Genomic DNA, 17709 nt, shown 5'->3' with positions numbered 1-17709 from the left:
CCAAGGAGCAGACCTAAGCAAAAGATGTCAAAAGATACTTCATCTTATTTATTATAACATCAAACTACTCAACTTCACATAGGAAAATTATATGGTTACTAAATATGAATTATATGTGGTGGGTTTTTCTTTTGAGAAGATTCGATCCTACTTGATTTATACCAAATATGTTATACATACTGTACATGCATCTCTCAGGTACCTTATGGAAAACAAGGATACTAATCCTAGATTGAATCGATCGATACTATTGCTGTAAGAGTTTGATGTTAAGGTTAATCACTAGAAGGGCACTAAAAATTAGGTTGCAGGCCATCAACCCCACCTAGAAAAGGAGGCAATGCTTAAAATAAGGGATGAGCATAATATTCATGATACCATTAAATATGAATGCATCTTGGCAGCATCATAAGAATTAATCCTTCACTTTGCTGACGTTGCCAATTATTTGGCAAGTTACCTCATCCCAAAGGACATTATATGTCAGTAGTGAAAATGGTTTATGCATGAGGTATCGATGTTCTTTTGGTAAGTTGTTACATATTTTTGGTGGGTGTGTAAGGTATGATTCTTAGGTATATTACCTAAGTGGAGATGATGAGTATATTGGAATTGTATCATTCGTCCCCAGTTAGAGGTCTCCATAGAGGCACTTGTTTGGACCACAAGATTCTACAATATGGTTATTATTTTTTGACTATATAATGATGAAAATGACTACAGTCAGTCTTGTGACCAATGTCAAAGGCATGGAAATATCTCAAAAAAGCATGAAATTCCCATGAAACATATTCTTGAGCTTGAGCTATTTTATGTGGGGCATTTATTTCATGGGTCCATTCATGATTTCACATGGTATGAAGTACACATTGGTGGTAGTTTACTTTGTTTCTAAGTGTGTAGAAGAAGTAGCGCTTACCAATAATGAAGGTAGGAGAGCTACAATGTCGTAAAAGAAAAATATTTTTATGCGATTTGGTACTCCATGAGCTAAGAACAGTGTTGGTGGGTCAATTTTTACAATTGTCCATTCAAATCTCTACTTGAGAAATATAGAGTGAAATATAAGGTGGCAATACCTTACCATCCCAGGACAAGTGGACAAGTTGATGTCTCTAATTATGAGATCAAGTCCTGTTTATCAAAGTCTATGAATGCAGACAGACTGATTGAGAAAGATTGATGATAAACTTTAGGACTATCAAATAGCTTACCAAACTCCCTTAGGTTCCTCACCTTATTAGCTTGTGTATGGAAAGTTAGCCACTTGTCGGTTGAACTTATGAATAAATCACTATAGGCAATGAAGAAGCTTAGTTTTGAGTAGAGTGATATTGCAAACTTGAGTTGGGACAAGATAAATGAGTTAGACAAGTTTTGCCTCTTTTCTTATGAAAGTTTATCCTTGTATAAGAAGAATATGAAACTATAAGATGACAAAAAAACTGCAAAAAAGGTATTCCAACCCGATGATGTGGTCTTATTGTAGGAGTTGAGACTTTCTTATTACTTGGAAAGATGAATTCTAGGTTGCTTAGACCATTCACTATGGTAAGTATATCATGGTTTGGTTAAGCTGCAAGTAGTTGGGGATGCCCCATTCAAGGTGAAAAGGCATCATGCTAAGTATTACATGTGAAGTAAATAATAGATGAAAATGTGTGAGAATGTTAGCTTTGGTGAAGTCAAAGTGGACAAGGTAATTGAGTCTTGCCGCGATGGTAAATCAGGAGCTGCATGTGTTGGTGATGTTTGAGTACCCAACTAGCCGCATCATGTTGTGATGTTAAATCAAGAGTTGCTTCAGAGGCTACCAAATTTTTAATGTTCACTTTGTTTTTGTTTTGTATGTTAAAAGGCTTGGTGAAGTACCTAGAGAATGGTAACACTACAAAATTTTAGACAAGTCTAGGTAAGTGGACCTACGACTCAAACTATGAGTTTTATGTCTCTACTATAACATGTAAATTAAATCATGAGAATCAGATGTATAATTTTGGTCTATAGACCTCATCCTATGACCCCTACCTACGTATCATAGGTACAACTAATGATCTCATAAGATGGGTTATAGAAATCAGAACATGGTTGCAGAAGCCATCCTAAGACTCCTACATACCTATGGCCCATATGTAGGGTTCTAGGTAGCTTCTGAGCTTACGTCTAATTTTTATTTATTTTATAGGTTGGGCCCATCTAACCTAAAAAGCATCGGGTCATGTATGCCCTTATAACGCTTAATATAATAATTTCACCCATTTCTTTTTCAGTTACAAGTTATGACTCAAACTCTTCCTATATCATTTAAAAGGTCAAAAGGTATACCCTTTTTCACATTAGAACTCACTTGTGCAAATTACACTTAGAGTTTGGGGATAAATCAATTATTTCTCTTTTTTCTTCTACAATGTACACTCAAAGTAAGGTTTTTCATGGTTTAAGTTTTATTTATAACTTGATTTTTATTGAAATAACCTTTGAATACACTTAAAAGTAGAGTAGAGGTTGATTGACTAAAATAACTTTTGTAATACATGTGATAATTTAATTAATGAGTGTTATGAAGATCAAAGTTGGTTTGGGTATTGTAAATCATTATCTTACTTGGATGGGATTTTTTGGAAGAAATTGAAAAACCCTTAGGAGAGACTTAAGTCCCTTCTTATGAAATGTAAATTAAACATACAAGTCGCAGGTTGGCCTTATAGGAATAAAACATAAATCCCTAAAATTCAGAGACATTATTAGCTACCTATGAGCTTACATAAGTCCTTGTAGGTACTACGTGTGTGTCATAGGTTAGGGAATAGGTAGCCGTTGCGTTAAAGTCTCAATTTTCTTCTCATTACCTATTCCATTTTCTTTAATTATTAACAACTCTTCTTATAGGAACAACGGTACCTAATGCTATACTAAATTAGGTTTTGGAGTCAAGATTAAGAAATGAGTATCCCAAATAAAGTGGTTTCATGGAGGAGTACCCTATTTATAGTACGCCTTTGTCTCCATGCCAGAGTATGGGATAGATCCCGTGACAAGTAGCAGCTAGGGTTTCTATTCAGTCAGGCTCTCAGCCCACACCAATACCAACACCTCAGTTTAAACTAGCACTGGCACCTCTTTTTGGCCCTCAAGATACCTTAGCTCGTGTTATTTCGACTGGGCCCAGGATGATGGTACATTAAAATTCACCACCACACTCTCCAATCTTAATGTAGAGGAGGATTTGATTTCTAGTTCTATATGTACGATTGAGTTGTCCACCATGTCTGTAGAGGTGATGGACTTTACATCAGGTAATGGTGATTGCGATATAGCTTTATCCCAAATTGATAGTGGTGCAGAGACTTAACAGAGGATATAAGATGATTTTGCTTCATCCTCAACAACTCAGGAGTCCACTCATATCTCTATAGTAATAATTATTCAGGACATTCTGAGATTGTGTGTGGCATACATGCAGCTCATCTTTGATAAGGATATTACATTACTAAGCAGGGAAAACCTCAACACAATATCGTTGAGGAGACTCATAATGAGTTCACATCTTTGGCAGGTTCTCTAGACCTGAAGGTTCTTTTTGATAGATATGGATTGTGTTTGATGGGTAAGTCGTCATGATCTTACGGCCTATAGATTGTTTGATAATTTTTTATGTCCTTTGCTTCATTAGTGAATTTTATGACCCCAGCTAAGGGGAGAGCACAGAATCATCCCTACTGACTAACCTACAGGTAGAGGGGTTCAAGTTAATTTATTTGAGGATACTATTTGCCAATATTTGTTTGGGCTAGAATTTATGAGGCCAGCCACCACAAAAGAGTTTTATTATAGATTGAGGGTTGTTAGGAGTAAGAAAACTAGGAGTGATGATAAACAAAGGGTGCAAAAGATACACTTAGAGAAATGGGTAGCTCAGCAAATAGCTAAGCTTGGTACTAATGCACCTAGGGTCAAGGGTAAGGGGAGGAAAAAATAACTTTGCTATATCTTGTACTAAAGTTTTGGTGGACCATTGTGAGGTACTGATTGAGTTCATCGTTTGTAGATAATGTACTCTCATGAGATCAAGTTTTATTGATTGCAAACTTATAGCTAGCTATGGCATAGACTTAGCCATGTCGATCTGAGTTGAGATTTACGAGAGTGAATTTTGTGAGTTCAACACCATTTTTTTCCCTGGCATAAAATAGATTGTGTGATGTAGCAGGATTGTTGGCTATTTAAGAGTTTTGTCATATGGTTCAGGGTACCTACATGGCTGATAATAGGTAGATTAAGAATGATGCCAACCCCATTGCGCTACTTAGACCAAAACATTCTACATATCAAGGAGCAACCCTCTTTAAGAGGCCTTCTGTTTAGCCTAAGCTTGTTGAGCGGCAGGTAGCCAACAGGTATAGCCTTCTTCTACAGCCGACAGTGAGGGAGATGACATTACTTCAGGCCTAGTTTGTACATTTATAGTACACTCTCACCCACCAATTTTAGGCATAGTTACTGTGCCACAAGATTTTTTACTACAGTTGGAGGATCAGTTGCAGGAGTTGACAGATTGCATGAGACATACTGACTACCTGTTAGCCAAGGTATTTGGTTACATCCAACCATGGGTGCGTAGAACATTAGAGGCATATACGGTGAGAGTGGTGGCTAAAATTACAACCACTGTACAATGGTTAACTAGAGAGTTTCATGAGCGTATTGATAGTTTTGAGGCTGAAATGGTCGACCAACTCCATGAGGCAGAGGTGCCTCACTTATTAGGCCTACGTGAGGAGATAGATATATTGAGATCAGAAGTACGCACTTTAGATGAGAGCAATATTCTTATCATTTCTTAGGTTATTCCTTAATTTACGTAGTTGCTTCCAACACAACTATTTTTTATTTTTGATCTATTTGTTGAGGAGGATAAGGCTCAATTATTGGTAAAAAGAGTGGATATGAGGAGGACGAGTAGGGTGAATTAGATGAGTTTCGGTGGGCCTTGAAGAAGTCCACTATAGAATCTATCATTCAGTTTGTTATTGATGAGCAGATACATATCCATATGGCATTGGGTTTCTCTTTAAGTCTTGCAACACTACCACCTCCTAGTGATAAGAGCCATGATTCCCCAGTTGGGGGCGAGCCGATTTCTAATACCTAAAGCTTTCAAATTTATACACCTATATCCATATATCTTTACTATTTAGTATGCACTGAGGATAACACATTAGTTTTAAGTTGGGGGTGGTAGTGTACCAACCACCCTTGGCTTTTATTATTGTATCTCTTATCCCCACTGTGTGGTATCATACTAGTCCTTACAAGCTTAGGTGTTGTTTTGTGTCATAATATGTTTTATGTGTTGTTTTGTTTAATTAGAATAATAAAAGCAACCTAAGTGCAGTAAAAATATTTTGTTTACTTTTATGTGTTTGAAAAATATGATACCCCTCCTAAAAATTATTTGAACTGTGTGTTGTTAGTGTATGTGTGACCATTGCTGTCTAGTTATTTCACTATGATTAAGGACTGAATAACCATAGCTTAGCATTGGATGAACCACATAGGTAGTAGTTAATAATGTAACCCTATACCCTGTCTATTTCAGGAATTTACCTAGTTCACTTTGTGAATTTTACCCTGATGTGCCCAGTTAGTCTTGCCTAATTTGTAGGATAGTTGGTTGGGACCTGATCATAGAACATATTGAATGAATCCACTCTTAGCCTAAAATACCAACCAAATAATAATAAGTGTCCCTTGATCCCTAATTTAAGCTTAAACTGACCTATTTTTTTGTTTTCCCCATTTCATCTTCCTATTTAATTACAATAAACCTTTTTTGGTCATAGTCCCTCCTTAGATACAATGTATCTCAACTTAGTCAAAACCACTAAGTTGAGGGTGGCTACTATAGGGATTCATAGTTACACATAGGTACGAAGAAGGGTATGGAATAAAGAAAGAAAGTAGGGTTGTATGTGCTAGAAAAGTATGAAAATTTTAAAAAATAAGAGAAAAAGAATGAAAAATAATAAGTGAATAAATTCATAGAATAAACAAAACTACACCCAATCTGAATAAGCAATAACGGAGAAAAAAACCTAAAAGAATCATAGTTAAGTAATGGAGACAATAAATTAAGTATAGTGCCAAGGAGGGTGAGTTACTAGATCCCATATGTACCATACATGCCCCCAAGACTACATTATAAGACTATAAAATTCCTAAAGTTATCATAGGCCAACTGTCCGAATAACTAAGGTATAAACTAACAAGGGAAATCCTATGGTATTTTATGCACACTGCTTGATATTCTTTGAGTGTGCCACTGCTTCAATGTAGTCCCTGCATTTACATGCATTATGATACTGCGATAATTGTGACTTCCTTATTGTAAGTTTACTTTGGTTGTATTGTTGATTTCTTAGTTGTTCAGGTAGTGTAAATTTGTTTATTCCTAATAAAATTCCATCACTTGATTCCTTTATGTCATACTATTTTCCTATAGGAATCCACACAATTGTTATGAAAGTACAAATATGAGAGGGTAAGAAGTTTTAGCTAAAATGTGTTGATTGGAGTAGATGCCTTACGTTTCTTTTAGTTAAGCATCGTGTTAAGCAATTATGTGTTAGTTACTTGAGGACATACAAACATTCAAAGTAGAGGGTGTTGATGCGCCATGGTTTCATGGCTTTAAATGATTAAAAATAGAAATGTTGCAAGTACTTAGGTACTCTTATTATATGTGATGTGATTTTGTGTTAATTTTGCAGGAAAATACAACATGGAGCCTAGAATAAGGAAAAAAAGATGTAGAAGATAAGAGAGTACTACCTATGAGACTACCTATGACCTTAGGAAGTACCTAAGAGCTCGCAAATGGACACATAGGTGCATGTTATGAAGATTCTTGAAGTTAATAATTAAATCTAATTCATATAAGGCCAATCTACGAGGCACAACTACAACCTACAACCCATAGATCACCTCGTAATTAAGGGTTCTGTAGTTTCAACATTCCGCCGATTTCCATGAGCCTACTTATAATGCGTAGGTTGCCTCATGGGTTGGTGCCGACTCAAGTTTCCAAAAATGTTTATGATAGGTTTTAGACGCATCTATAAATAACCTTTGGATGGTTTATTATCAGTTTACCCACTTAATACACTTTTTATATTGTTTTGAGTTTTGAGATACATTATTGATCTGAAATTATTGTTCTTGGTTCTTAGTGTTTGAAATTAATTTGAGATTTTGGGTTTTCATTATTATTCTTTGTAAATTCATTCTTACTCTTTAATCTATGGAATCTATGTGTGTTCTTACTATCTTGAGCAAATAAACCTCATAACTAGGGTTGTGGAAACATTGATGGATTAATAAAGCAACTATAGTGCAAAGTCATTCAAAATTGGTGTTCTTGCATTTATTGGGAATTCCTTCATTTTGATTACTTTCCTAATGGCCACAAGTGTTAGAAATTTTCCTATATTTAATAATTTCTTGGTAGAGAGGTAGATATTAGGAAAATAATATCAAAATAAAAATTTGAAGCTACCAACCTTCATCTAATTAACTGTAGACCGATAAGAGATAGTTAATATGAGACCAAGAATAAGTGTAATTAATGCGGCACTCTAAGACCAATAGGAAATTAGTAAAATTATCCAAACCAAAGGTCGAGAGACGTTAGGTAAATACACAACATGTTAAACTTTTCAAGAAAGGACTGTGATAGTTTAAAAAAAATTAACGTTATGTATATTTAAAAAGTCAGAGGGAATACAATACTAGTGATCATCTCATACTGATAACAACTCTAATTGCCCAACATTGTTACTGTTAGTATTGTTTTCACGAAACCACCTTTTTTACTTTCTACAGTTTCCATTTACATCATCAAGCTTGTGATAAATTTCTGACCTATTGCTTGTCGGATCAACCCTAACCTTATTTGTTTTTATTATTAACAACAGTAAATTTATACTTTATAAGAGGAGTAATTTAGGTGACATAATTTTTATAAAATGAGTTTCTAGGAAAAGCCTCTGTCTAACTATAAATTTCAGAAACTAAAATAAAGATTAAATAATATACTGATAACTATTCCTCGAATGATGAGGAATCATAAAAATATTACTGCTGAATGATACTGACTTGGTCTAGCTATTGTTGGAATGCTTAAAGAACCAAGCTATGATTTATGAAAAGTGTATGAACCATAATAAGTATGAATTCATCAATGATCCATTTATCTAAGAGAGACACTCTCAACTGGAGAGGGCCTTTTTGTAACTACGATGGCACATAGTGTGGGACTTGGGTTATCTAAACCTATGTTCTCTCAGTGCTAAGTACTACAACAAAGTGGAAGTAAAATGATGTATTGAGATGCTCAATAGTATTGATGTTATGATAATTAAATACAAATGCTTTATTTGAAAGTATTCTAAATCATAAGAACTGAAGAACTAACTATACAATTTACTATGCATTATAGCCTAGGTCATTGGACGCTATTTCTGAAGAATGCAACTAATCATGTCAATACTATAAGATTAATGTAAAAAAAATTTCACAACTCAAACCCAAAATTAGGAATATATCAATATAAAAAGAGTACATAGTCATAAGTATGTAATGATGCTTAAATTTATGTGAAAAAATATATTATTGGTTTATTAAGAGCAATAGATTGAAAGATAATAGATTTCACCCTTTCTAAAAGAAACACTAAACATAGAGAATGAATTAAGCTTTGGAATTGAGTTAACTTTTGAACTTAATATGTGGGGGGGGGGGGAACCTATTGGCAAAATCCCACATACCTAAAAGAAAAACCCTTGATGAAATCTTTGGAATTGATGTTGGAATATGAAGAACCCTAATTTTTGCTTGGAGTAGAGAAATCTCCTTTATATATTTTGCTAAGTGTAGGCTGAATTTCAAAGTAATGAGGGTCTTGGTGAATTTATGCCTTATTATTCATCCTTAGAATAGTTAAATGATCTAGTCTTGGTGATAAAATATTGGCAAAAGACCTAAAAAAACCTTTAAAAATTATAATAGTGTACAACAATTTCGTCTAATGATTCAGGTGACAAACTGTCAAACCCTTTATAACCCATTACTCCAAGCCATCACAAAATGACTAAATTTTTGTCTTATTGGTTAAGCATAAAAGATTACCTTGATGCATAATCATAGGTGTGATGGCTCATCATTCAATCCATCACACTCTAGAAGTCAAAAATCCTCTTGTAAATTGAGAAAACCTTTAACTCTGAGAATGGACTAATGAACGGTTCACAACATTGGAAATAAGGATCAAAATTTTATTATTTGGTGGGAATATATCTCAAAAATAATTTATATTATAGGTTTTATGGATGTTTGATGTTCACTACTAAAAGATTCTTCACAAAAATGTAATCGCTAGGAATGGTGTCAGCTCAGATATTAGATAGGCGTTATTCATGGAATTAGTATATGTCTAAATCACTTCTCATACTAACAAAACATGTTGTTCGATTTTACATATACTTGATGCATAGTTCTAATCCTATCATTCATTCTTGGGGTGTTATAGTAGTGAAACATGGGGTGTTACCATCCTCTTGATATCTTACATTAGATATATCTATGAGCTTAAAATCATCCCTAGAGGTCTATATCATATTGAATGATATCAATGATATCAAAAATTTACCTCGAGCCACCCATAATTGTGACTCAAATGAAACATAGGTAATCAAATAAAGGTAGCATGATTTGAGGTCCTACCCTAAAAAAATATATCCCTAATCAAAGCTTAATATTAAGTAAGCATCCTAAAACTAATGCTCAATTAAGAAAACTGTCTAATATCCACAAATTAGGACAATAATTTAGTAGTTCAAGATAAACTTATTCTTAACTAATAATTCACCTAACCAACGTGAAATTTATACCATATACTAGCTATTTGAGCTAATCCTTACCAATAACCTAGAGTTATCATATGCTATCATTCCCCTTCGACAAAGCATCAGATCATTAAAAATTTTTAAAATTTGCAATCTATATATTAGCACGAGACGACTAACGACATATATATAGATAATATATATTTTAGGATTGAAATTCTATCAAACATTATCTTTTGTGTGCAATAAATGAATTTAGAATTTTATCTTGATTACCATGCACGTATGTCAATAAAACTCCAATGCAAACATTTGGAGTAAATGAAATCCAATTTAAGCACTAAAACAACCCCAAAATCTCAAAAATTAAAGAGTGAATTAAATAATTTAAACTTAAAAATAAATGGAATTAGAATGGAAATTTCCATAATAAGCATGGGAATATCATGATGGACAAAAAACAAACCACAGGATTCCTTCTCCTATGCTCCTAAAATTTTGATTTTAAATGAAACAAAGTAAAACAAATTGACAGAGTATAAATATTTCTAAGGGTCCCCTTTTTGGGACCATAAGGAACCTATCGTGAACGAAAGTTTTCCCAAACCCAAACCATCATAAATATAATGGTTCCAATAGAGAATGGAAAGATAGAATCTGGATTAGGCCTAGAAAATCCTTATTCACAAATTTAAAGCCATCCTTTGTGAATGCAAGGTCAAGAAAACTTACCCTTTCTTGAATGTGACATACCTATCACAAATATGAAGGGAAAACACCCGACACCAATCCACTAGAAAAACCAAGTTCAAAATAAAATGTAAATATGCACTCACAATTAATTTGGATTCTCGTAAATAAAACCTGGATATTCTACCCCATTAAAAATATCATTTTAGATTAAATGGAATATTAAAGCCTAGAGACTCGATTCTAATTTTGTGCATCCTTTCCATTTCAATACCTCCAGTAGCTTTTATTTAGTATTTTTTTAATATGAGGATGGTTGTTTGGCTCTTAGGGAGTTAAACTAAGGTTTAGGTGAGATTTTTAGTTTTGGATCTTTTTTATTGAAAGAGTTTCACATTGATTAACATTCTCAAAAAACAAACTCACATGGATATTTAGTTAATTCAACAAGATTTTGAAGGTGGTTTTTTGTTAGGGCACCATTGAATTAGGCCTAGCAGCTTTCACACTTATTTGGGGTACTTGGGAGGATTTAAAGTAATTTTTAAAAAGTGCTATTTTGATCAATATTTTAGCAAAACAAAATATAGTAGTAATTTTGTAATTTATTAGGTCTACAATGTCGTTACAAATTTGGTACTGTATTTGATTAACATCCATTGGACATCAAATATGTTTTAGTGGTTCATTCGGGACATTAATTTTTTGGATTGAAATACTAGTGCATCATCTTGTGTGGAGCATGGCTAAATTTGGCCGAAGGTTTATGACTCTGCTAACACATGATAACATCAGTGGCCATCGCTTCAATGATCCTTCTTTGTTGTTACACGAACTCTTCAATGAAATTTTTCCTACTTTGGCGGATCTTTGATTTCTTAGTGGCATCCACTTCTACAAAACAAACACTGCATTATCGATAATTCAACTATAGTGAACCCTTTACAAAATCAGCAGTAATAGTGAATTTTAATACCCTATTTCCTTCATATAGACATATGTTATTATCTTCATTCGATAGTTCAACAAAGGAATTTTGGCATCTATTTTTTATTATTTTTATAAATTATAAGTACCACATCTCCAACTTTATGTTCCATCACATTTTCTAGTGTAATCCTTGGTTTTCTCTAAATGAATTAGAATTTTTTGGAAAAACTGAGGTTTAAATAGGGTTCCATTTTCTCTAGCCTTTTGGGCATGTAGTACTTATCCTTGGGAGAGAGTAATTATGTTCAAACATTATTTTTATCGACAGGCCCTAAAGTGTAGATTTTTAATATTTTTTTGAACAAATTGAGAAATTATGAATATAGATGTATTATTCTTATGTTTACTTTTGGATTATTTTATTGATACAGTTGAAGTTATATTAGGCTTTAGGGAAGAGAAAGGTTTTTTGTAATGGCTTAAGATCGGTTGTTCATCCTAGATGTAGGTTAAAGTTTCCTTTCTTTACACTTAGCTCAATATATGGAATAGATTATAAATTTCATATTTGTTAAAGGATTGGGTAGTTAGTATTTGTCTTATTTCAAATTTATGAATTCGTTGTCCTATTTGGGGTTATTAGAGTAGAATTCTTTCCTGAGACTTAGTTTGTGTTGCTTGCTTAGTTGTAGGCTTATATTACAAATATTATTGTAGGTTTGAGGTAAATTGCATTTCTATCTATTTTCCTTATGTTGTGAGAAACTGACACCTACTCTTAAGGATTTATCTGGGAATCCATCCAAATTGGCAATGGCTATAGTATGAAGTTTTTGTTTTGAAAAGATTATATAACTTCTATTAATTAATTTTGTCTTTTGAAATAATTGTCTAACCTTTATCACTATTTTTATTTTTGATAGTTCCACCACCTTGAAGATCCAATAAGGAACGTTTTTAGAAAAATTAGTGTTTAGTTTTCTATTGATATGTTTGAGCCATGATCTGGGCTACCCGAGATATAATTATAGGCTTTCCTTTTTGCATTTGTTAAGTATCTCAAAATTCTAAAAATGGGCAAAAATGTAGAAAATGACCTAGAGTGTCATTAAAATATACACTGCTAAAAGAACTTTCATCCATAAATGTAAAGGATTAGGATGTACCTGAAATCTCAAACAAGTCAGGATACTTGGTCCATATCTCAATCTCGATTTCACAAGTATCCTCCTCTACCGGGGGGAGGGGGGTCCTCCGCTAAACTTAACTACTAGAATGTATCTACAGAACAACCACCTGACATCAATGGCTATTATAAATATCGGCTCCTCTAGGAAGGTCAACATCAGATATATCTGGGATGTATCTCCGCTATATAGAAATATAGAAACCAGATGGAGAGAAAATCCTAGGGGTAAGGCTTAATCATAAGACACATCACTAACTGTGTAAAAAACTTCAAAGTGTCCAATATTTTTAGGGTTAAGCTTGTCTTTCCTCCCGAACATCATCACAACTTTCTTGCGCGATACTAGAAGGAATAACCGATCATTAACTCTAAATCTCAAGGCATGAACCTAATGCTTTGCATAAACCTTATACCTGCTCTAAGTTTCTTTCAACCATTCTTGAATCACCCAAACCATATTCAGTGACTCTTTAAGAAATTCTATACCAATAGGTCTAATCTTGGAGGTCTCAAACCACCCAACCGTTGAACGACATAGCCAACCATCAAAGACTCAAAAGTTAGCATCTAAATTTTCAAATTGTAGCTATTATTATATGCGAACTCCGCCAAAGATAATTGTTTCTCTAACTGACCTCAATAATCCATAATGCAGGCTTAGAGAATATCCTCAAAAACATGAATAGTTTACTTTTACTTTATATTGGTCTTAGGATAGAAGGTTGTACTAATGTCCACACAAGTAACAAACTCTATCTGAAAAGCTCTGCAAAACAAATAACTGAATACCGAACTTTGTTCTAAAATAATAGATATGGTCACTCCATGCAAATAGACTATTTTATGAACATAGATACGGGCTAACTTCTCAGCAATGAAGGATATCATAATCATAATAAAATGCACTTACTTGGTAAATCGATCCACAATGACCCAGATACCATTGGAACAATAGGAGGTGTAAGGCAAAAAACTTCCAAAGTTCAAGCTAATCTGCTCCCATTTCAACTCGAGAATGGCTAATATGTTAATTAAGCTACCAGGTCCTTCTGAAATATATAGACAATGAGTTACAAAGTCTACCACATCACTCTTTATACCACTCCACCAATTATGCTACCTTAAATCTCAATATATCTTTTCTTTACCTAAGTGAATTTAATACCTGGAGTTGTGAGACTCTTGCAAAATCAAGTGAATCAAATCCCCAACCCTCGAAGCACAAATATGGCCATCAAATCTCAAAACATGCTCAGAATATATAGTATCACTCTTATACTCAACACTCAACACAAATAATACAAAGTATCAAATCCTCAAAATAACGATACAAAATTAGCTCGAATAATAAAGACCTTGCCTCAACAATAGAAAGAATCCTCATGTGGTTTGAAGAGTTAAGACATAGCATCAAGTTGGCTAAGGACCTGACATCCCATGCCAATGGCCTATGCAAAGCTAAGATAAAAAAAAGCTATCCATACACATCCTATTCCAGCTCAGGCATATACTACCATGTTTGCCTTTCCCAAATAATACAAAATAGAGAGGTCACAATCCCTAAGAAACTTCTTCCATCTATGTTGCCTAGAAATAAGCTTTCTCTTGGTCATAAGATTCTAAGGACTATAATGATCCCTAAGGATCTCACAATTCACATAACAAACATAATGTTTCCATATCTTCAACTTGAAAATGACTACCGCCAACTCCAACTAATTAGTGGGGTAGTTTCGCTCGTGCACCTTTAGCTACCTTGGTGAATAAGAAATAACTCAACCCTGCTACATCAACATAAAATCTAACCAAAAACCTAATACATCACAATACATGGTGAATCCTTTACCTTCGATAGAAAGAACAAAAATAGGCGATGAGGTGAGAAAGAACAAATGCTCAGCTCACACTCCTTAGATCACCAAATAGGAACTCCCTTCTGAGTCAATACAATAATCAGCTCTAATTTAGTAATAAATCTCTTGATGAATAATCTGTAGTAACAGGCCAAACTAATGAAGCTACAAATGTAAGATGGATATGTTGGCCTAGCCTAGTAACGAATAGCCTTAAGTTTTGTTGGATCCATCATAATCCCATTCTTAGATACCATATGTCCAAGGAATGTTACCAATTCAATCTAGAACACACACTAAGAAAATTTGGCAAAAAGCCTATAATCTGTCAAAGTATGGAGCACAATCCTCAAATGTTGAAGGCTCCTCTTTACTACTCGAATACATAAGAATGTCATTGATGAATATAATCATGAATGAATCCATATAAGGTCTAAACATGTGGCTTATCAATTTCATGAATGTGGCTTGGGAACTGGTTAAACCAAAAGATATCACTAGGAACTTATAATGACTATATCGAGTCATAAAAGTTGTATTTGGGATATCCTCAACTTGAATCCTAAACTGATGGCAACTAGTCCTCAAGTAAATTTTAGAGAACACCATTGTACCCTAAAGATTGTCAAACAAATCTTCAATGCAAGGTATAGGCAACCAATTCTTCATTCTCATCTTATTAAGCTACTTGTAATCAATACACAAATCCATGCAACCATCCTTCTTCTTCACAAACAAAAAAGGACTACCCCAAGGAGTCACACTTGTTCTAATTAAACCATTATCCAGAAGTTCCTTAATCTAAGATTTTAACTCCTTAAGCTCTATATGAGCCATACATTAAGGTGCCATAGAAATAGCTCGGGTTCCTAAATTAATATCAGTAATAACTCAATATTTCACTAAGAAGGAAGAAAAGGTAGATTGGTAAGAAAAATAATAGAAAACTCATGAACTATAGGGACAGAGTCAAATGAAAGACACTTGTCACAATCATCATAAATATACGAAAGATAATACTCAAAAACCCCTAGAAATGTCTCCTATCCTCAATAAAAGAAATAATACCTATCAGCTCACGACTAATAACTTCATCCCCATAATCAGTGGAATACTTGGCTTGGCTAAGGCAATGGTCTTGGAAAATAATCCTAGAATGCAAAATGACATCAAAATCCACTATGTTAAATCTAATAAGGTCATCTTGACTATCAAACTCTATAATAGTCAAAATATATGACCTATAAACCTTATCAACTATTAAAGAAAAACCCACGAGAGTAGATACATATAAAGGCACAAATAATGAATCCCTTGATAAATCTAACCTTGGGGAATATTAAGAAGGCACATAAGAATAAGTGGATCTCGCATCTAATAAAGCAGAAGCTGGTGGATGGCACACTAAAATTGTAACTCTAATTATAGTATTTGAAGACTTAACCTCAGGTGTATTAGGTACTACATACAATTTTCAATGCCCGCTACCTAGTTGGTCTCTTGATGGACCTCCTATCCTAATGTGATGAGAAGCTCCATGAGTATCCTAGGGATAACCTTTTTGACCCTAAAAACCCCCTTTAGGTAGGGGCTGAGCTTCCTAAATCGGTGGAAACCTATAAGCTAAACGAACTATTTTTCGATTATTAGGGAACTCTCTTATGAAATGGCTAAATACACAAAACCATAATACGCCCCAGTCACTGAACTAAAATTAAAAGATCTAGCAGACTATAAATAACTACCTATCATGACCCGAACTAGGGCCTAGCCATAATGGATATTTCAAGTCCACCAAGGACCAGAGACCACCCCCAATTTCCTAAACAACCAACTTCCTTGCACTCCGTGTCGAAATAAATTATGCGCATATAGCAAGATAGCTTATAATAAAACTTATGATATTTTATTATATGTCTATACCAACCATTAGTAATCGAAAAATTTTTTGTCAATAAATAATCAACCAAACCACCCTGGTCCATAATTATCTGACAGTGTCTCTAAAAAGTGAAAGTCAAAAAAATATCAGGACATGCCCCTATCAATAGCCAAACCACTATCTAAAGAAAGCGTGAACTCATAAAAAGTAAACCATAATATGAAATGGGATCTTTCCATGGATGGATGCTTACCATTTCAATCTGACTCGATAGTTTATCTTGAATCCAATAACTAAGCGAGAAATGTAAAAGTATAAATAGTTCCTACATCACGTTACTATACATCATCCAAAAATGGTTAGTAGTTGGAGCGCTAGTAGGTAACACAGGGGTAGAGAAATAATATAATTCCATAATAAAAGTCCAAAACCAATACAACATTCAATGAATAATATAATACAAAGTAAATATACATATATATGTAGTACCACATGCTGGAGTAATGGACAAGCCATATCATAAACTTCAAGGACCTTAACCTTGGTTATTTAGCATAATTGTCTTATAACAAGGAACCCACGAGCTATATGGGTCCATCTCTCCCCTAACTAGAGGGGACCCAGTGTGTGTAGCTGCACGAACTAGAGAATATTCTTATCCATTTATGACTTTATAAGAGACTCAAACCTCCCGACATAATCAAGATGACATAAGAACAAATGCATAAAAAATGGGGGACTCAAACCTCCTATTTATATATTCATTATAGGGAAATTGTACCACCCGGTCATTTAGACACCTGTACTGGCTAGTGCAATTTTCAGTATTAGTACTTCAGGACCTCCATTTTCACGACCCAGTGACATATTCCACTTTTAAACCTAATTTAAACTTTAATATGCATCACTATTTATAAATCCATTATATATATAGGCACCCCATTTGAATCATGATACAACCTCACTTGCAAAGATATTGTATTCCATAACAACAATTTAATCAATTGGGACTCAAATGATTGCCCAACAAGGATATCACGTTATTTTAACATTTGGGACTTGAACCTATTTAGCCAATCAAACCCCAAAGATATAATTGAAATCAATATAGGGCCATTAAGGAATTCATAAAGCCATTCATCATTCATTAACCATTATATTCCAATGCATTAGTTCACACACAATTCAATCTCGTGACAAGATTATTCTCATTAACAATTTTTCAAACAGGTTGAGGGCGTACCATTGCTAAAGCCTAAATTA

This window comes from Capsicum annuum, chromosome 12, assembly GCF_002878395.1.
Source record: "Capsicum annuum cultivar UCD-10X-F1 chromosome 12, UCD10Xv1.1, whole genome shotgun sequence".
Lineage (NCBI taxonomy): Eukaryota > Viridiplantae > Streptophyta > Magnoliopsida > Solanales > Solanaceae > Capsicum > Capsicum annuum.
This window is presented reverse-complemented; position numbering follows the sequence as displayed.